This window comes from Netta rufina (genome assembly GCF_964035555.1).
Source record: "Netta rufina genome assembly, chromosome: 29".
In the NCBI taxonomy this organism is placed as follows: domain Eukaryota; kingdom Metazoa; phylum Chordata; class Aves; order Anseriformes; family Anatidae; genus Netta; species Netta rufina.
In genome coordinates, this window is record NC_140153.1 from 1,049,766 (window position 1) to 1,055,765 (window position 6,000).

Sequence of the window (6,000 nt, forward strand, 5' to 3'; positions counted from 1 at the left end):
TTCTTGTCGCGTGTTTTGCATTCAGGGAGGAGAGGAGGTGCACGGAGATCACTGCCAGCCTTTTCTGTTCCTTGGCCGGCAGCAGATACTCAGCTTCTGGGAATGCGCTGCTCTTCCCCTTTTCAAAGATCTTGTCATTAGTGTAATTGTAGGGTGGGCAGGACTGCTGGGAGAGTGTCACTGCCTCGGCAGCAGCCCAGAACTCTATTCTGAGCCTTGCTGCCAGTCCCCGTGTGCCTACAGGTAACCCTCGTCCACACCTCCCCGGCCCTCAGATGGGGATAAAGAAGCTTCTGCCCATCTTTGTAAGGAGGTTTCAAGCGTGGCAATGAAGAAAGCCTTGTAAATTCTAAGAGCGAGCCTAAAATACAGAATCTCCACTGGCCGCAGGCAGCCAGCAGAGAAAAACATTTCCCCGCCTCTTCTGTGGTTTGTGTAGGAACAAACTGCCGTGTACAACATGTACACGGAGAGGCAGAAATGCATCCTAGGGCGTTGGATAGCTGAGGGAAGTATTGATGCCTGAGAATCGATATCACCAGCGGGAACCTCCTTACGGGCTAATCATCAAGTCTGGGAAATCAAACTGAGTAAGACGGGATGAGGAAATGCCAGCTGGCTAGGACCTGAGGCTGTGAAGGGGAGTGAAATACCAGCGGTGAAAGCTCGAGTAGTGCAACCAGTGCAGGAGAAGCTCCTCTTTGGGCAGAGCTGCTGCTTCGGCGTGCTGTCACGAGGGGCCAGGAGTGGCAGGAGCCAGGCTGGGGAGGTGGGATCCTGGCTGCAGTGCTGGGTTGTGCCGGGCCATGTGGTGCTGCATGGCTTTGGGGTGCCAGAGCTCACGGCACCGCTGCAGCTCCTGGTCCTGCATCCTTCACGCCGGGCTCTGTGCCCTACGACCTGCAGATTGCAGCCCCCAGCCCTGCACCCCACACACTGCACCTCCTGTCCTCACTCCTGCACAACCCCAAAACGCCCTGCCCAGCACCTCACAGCCCTAGGTCTGCACCCTGTGCTTGGCACCTTGCACCCTGCAGCACGTGCACCCTTGATCCTCCATCCCGCACCCTTGATCCCCCATCCTGCTCACTGTGCACCCTGCTTCCTCCATCCCGCACCCCCCTGTTGGTTCAGCACCGCATCCCACTGTCAGTCCTGGGGCCAAGTCCCGGTGCCCACCCCGGGCACTGGGGCCAGCCCCGGGGCTCCCCCCAGCTCACAGCCCCAGCCCTGCCGCTGGGACCGGAGCCGCCCTGAGGCCATGGTGAGGGCTCCCCTCCCCAGCAGGCAGAGGCGGGCATGGGGCGAGCTCTCCACGACCCCAACCCCAAGCACCCCAGCACGGTCTGGTGCCTGGGGTGCACACCTGGAGCTGTTCCCCTGCTCCCTGCATCTTGGTACGAGCGCCGGCGTCACCCCGGTGCACGTGGTAGCCACCAACGCACGTGCACCGGGGAGCACGCTCATGCCCCAGAGTTTCCCCCCCCGGCAGCCGGCTGGCAGGACCGCGGTGTGCAGCCTCCCCCTGCCCATGGCAGGATGCTCCCCGGTGCTGTTCACACACCTGAGAGAGTTGTTTTGGAGCCTGCAGCCATGGGCCCGGAGAGGCTGCCCATCCAACTGCGTCTGGGCAAGCAGAGAGAAGAGCTGGGACCACCGACAGATGCGGAGGAAAAGCACAAGAACAAAACTGAAACGTAAATTTATAAACCCAAAGAGATGCTGACCTCCTCCTGCAGCCGGGAAGCCGTCGGACCCCGCACACCACCAGGACCGAAGCTGCCCGCACCCCCGTTTTGCAACGCAAGAGAAAAACCGCCCCGTGCTCTCTTGCTGCTAGAGCCAGCGAGGTGATCGCGCCCCGAAGCCCCTCCAGGACCCACCCTACGACAGCCAGTCTCCTTTTCGGCACAGCCTCAGTTTTTGCTCCACGAACCTCTTGCACTGCCTGCAAGGAAACGTCCTAGAAACGCCAGAAAAATACAAAATCCTCTCTGCAAACTCACAGACTGAAGCGTTTCTGTCCAGACTTAAGGAGCTTCAACATGGGTTTGCATCTTGCCTCTGTACTGCTCGCTTCTTTTTTAATAATAGGGGAAAGCATAATAGTTTATTTTAACTATGAAATATATTGCTATATTATAAAGGTTATTGTAACTTTCAATTATGGTTTTGTATCCAACCAGTTTGTCAGCAGGCAGCGACGCCAGCCTGCTGCCAAAATGTCTGTTTCTGAGTACAGTCACTGCTCCACGTGAGGACGGAGGCCAGGGGTAGCAGAGGAGGCTCTCTGGACTCCGTCCAGAAGGACTCCACGTGCTCCTCATCCCTTCCACCCCCGGGCATTAATTCCCCTTGCCTGGAAGCTGGCCTTCAGCAGGTCTAAATTCGCGCAGCCCGGCCGCACTGGAGCTTTGCTTCTCCCTAGGGAAAGGCGTTTTTCCCTTTTCTCCTGGGGTCTCAGCCCCCTCAGTGGTTCCTGCAAAGCCATTTCCTCCCCCAGTTGTCTTCTCTAGCAAAGGTGGGGTTCAGCTCACCGGGCACGGACTGTACAAGGGCCAAAATTCCCCGTTTGCCCCCGGGGATGGAGGCTCTCAGGGACGAAGCAGCACAGGGTGTGCCGGGCTCCCCAATGGGCTTTTGGCGCAGAGACCAAAACATTTTGGCTCAGCACCGAGTGACACGGGCAGGATGCGGATATTCTGAACGAGGGAATCACTTGTGCCTAGAAAAGCGCGAGGGGTGCAACATCCTCCTCCTCCTCCTCCTCCTCTTCCTCCTCCTTGGCAGAGCTGCGCGCTGGAAAGCACCGCGGGGCCAATCCTGCCCGCTCAGGCTCCCTCGCCCCCGAGCCGGGCAGTGCGGGGTTCCCTCGGGAGGAGGGACGCCGAGGCAGCGCGCTCTCTTTTTCCTCTCAGGTCAACACGTAGCTGCCGGGATGACGGGGTAAGGACAGCCCTGCGCGGGCAACCGCTGTTGCTGCAGGTAAGACCTCGGCGCAGGGAAGGATCCCGCTGCGCCCACCCGGCGGGGAGCAGCCCCGAGGGGATTCGGGCACCGTGCCCAGCTCGTGCCGGGTCTCGGGCAGGACAGGAACTGGCCCTTGGGAGGGTTTTGGGCTTTGCGACCTGGCCTGCGGAGGCGCTAGTGTGGTTTTGGTCCCTTCCATCTCAGACTGTGGCAGTGTGGAGAGATGGAGGGGTGGCCCTGGATTTAGAAGAGAGATGCGGTGAGGGTGCAGGGACCTCTCAGCCTTCCGGTGCTTGATGGTACCCCGAGAGCAGCTCTTCCTTACATCCAGCCCCAATTGGCTGCAGCTGATCTGCATCACGTGTAGGACAAGATTTGTGGGCAAATAAGTCTTAAATTTCCTTTTGCAGCCCTGCCCCCTGTTCCTGGGCAGTCTTCCTGTGCGGAGCGTGGCCAGGAACGGGCAGAGCGTGTGGGACCAACTCCTGCTTTCTTCCAGAGCGAACAAAAGCCCCTACTCCAACTCTTCCGTATCAGAGCAGTTGTCACCGTAGTGCTGCCATTATCGCTGTTAATTGCTGTCCCAGCTGTGCTGGCCTGACCCTCCCAGCCCGATTATCCCGCTGGGAGTCACAGCCGCGCCTGTACCTCACCGAGCGCTCCGGCCGTGAGCTCCAACATCTTCTTGCTGGCCCCTGCAGCCCGATCTCCTCTGGTATCCCCCAGCTCCTGCCCCGCAGCAGCTTGCTGTGATGCTGCCCCGAGCTCCGTGGTGGGGCTGGCTCCGGCTGCCCCCCGTTGGGACCCAGCCCAGGACCAGACAGGGGCTGGAGGAGAGGGGCTGGCTCCTCTCCTTGGGAGGGCAGGGCTGCCCCTCTCTCTCCTGCTGGCTCTGGGGGTGCCTTGAGATTTCTAGGGTGCTTGGGCCCCCTGCGCTGCTCTCCCTCGGGTTCCTCCTGCCCCGTGTCCCCCTGGCTGGCTTGCAGCCCTGTGCCCAGCAGGTGGGTTTGCTGGGGTGTTGGTGGTGAACTGGGGGGGTTGGGAAGCTGCTGCTGGAAGGCTCTGCTCCGCTTCCAGCCCCAGCTTCTCACCCAGCTCCGAGCTTCCTCCCCATAGCCACCGGGAGGGCACAGGGCTGCAGACGGGGGATTTTGCAGGGGAAAGCCAAGCTGCTCTGTGGGATGAGGTGTTTCCCCCCAGGTGAGTCCTGTCTGCCCCCTCTTGCTCAGGCAGTGGGGCACAGGACAGGTCTCCAGCACCGTGAGCCCGGTGGCTGCTCTCAGCCGGGACGCTCGGTGCGCGCCTCGCAGCACCCGGCTCTGCTCCGTCTTCTACCCAAAGTGTTCTTCCCCTCGCGCTGCCGGGGTCCTAGCACACCCCAACGCACCTCCTGGCCCTGGCGGAGCTGCTCGTGTCTCTGCGGTCAGGCTCTGGCCCCGGGCTTACATTCCTCCTTCTGGTCTGAGCGTGGCTGGGTCTCCTAAACAGGGGAAGGGAGCGGGGACTTGCCTGTCCCGACAGCATTGCCATAAAACTGATCTGTACCCAGAAACAGGCATGTTTTAAACTATGGCTTTAACCTGTTCACTGTAAAAAGTGCCTTGGACTTTAATCTGAAGAGGTCAGTATCTATAAATATTTACCTGTGCGGTGTGTAAGTATGCAGATACCTATGTATAGTTACACACACAAATATATGATATATACGTACATATATAAATGCTTCGGACCCCTCTGTTCTGCTGGTCTTTGGAGCTCTGTTCTTCCTGCCGGTGGGAGCGGTGTTCGGCTTTGGCTCGGAGCAAGGCTCGAGGTGCTCGTGCCGTGATTGCATCGCTCCTGTAGGACGACCCCGTGCCGCAAGAGGTGCAGGGTGGGAAACCCGTGGCATTGGGTGGCACGTCCCCAGGTGGTTCTGAGCTCTCTGCATGTCCCTGGGAAGCAGTTTTGTGGCTCTGGGGGTCTGCGCCAGGCTGCCGTGGTCCATCCATGTACTTTGGGGAGACCCTGGAGAGGGGGGAGCATCCCCGCTCCATTGCACCGTGGGGGTGCTGAGGCGCAGACAGCGATGGGGCTGGAGGGAGGCACGGGGGTAGCAGCACCAGTGCCAGGCTTTGAGGTGGCTTCTGTCATTGCCACTGGCACCAGAGAGAATTAAACTTCCCCGTGGGTCACCCTGAGCTGGACCGAGGGAGGAGCTGTGCCCGCGGAGGTGGCAGATGCCGGCTTTGCTCCTAATCGCAGGCTCCCTCCTGGCAGCCCGCCTGGCTCTGATCCGCACCGGGCTCGTCTTTTCTGAATGAGAGCGACGAGCAGGGAGGAGAAGTGCCTGGAGAAACCTGAGCAGACGGCTGCGGCGTCTACCAGAGCCCGGGGCTGCTCTGCCACCTTCCAGCCGCGACACGAGCTCCGTGCCGGGAGCTGCTCGGCGCTTTGTAGGGCCGCGTGAGCTCCTTGCTCCCTCCCAGGAATCTCAGGTTCCTACATGAGCAGCAAGGTGTTTTCAAGCCACCTGCTCCCAGAGGGGTTTTGCTGAAGGGGTTTGGGGTTTCCATGTGCCTCGTGGGGTCTGTGGCACACTCCAGGTCCTTGCTAGTGTCACAAATCCTCCTTCCTCTTGCCATGCACCGAGGTGTCCTGAGGATTCCCCTCCTGCTTCCCCCAGCGTGACCTGAGCACTACAGACATGAGTGTGTCGGACCTGGACTGCTCCTTCAATCCAGCTAATGGCTTGGTTTGTCCCTTACCTCTAACAAATGAGGATGAAAGCTGGCTGGAGCGCAAAGGGCACAAAAACAACTTCAGAGAGGGAACAGAAGAGAAGGGGAAGCTGGAGCCTTTCCCACTTCGTGCTGCTAAATCCAGGCGACGATTCAAAAGCCTCGCTTGAAGCCTGTGAGCGCTGTGCTGTGAGCTTTGGCTCAGTCCATTTAGAAAAAAAAATAAAAAATCGGGCAATGCAGCAGCAGTGCGAGGGCCTGGCAGCCAAGCAGCTGCCCCAGGACACGTCCTGCACACGTGGCAGGAGGG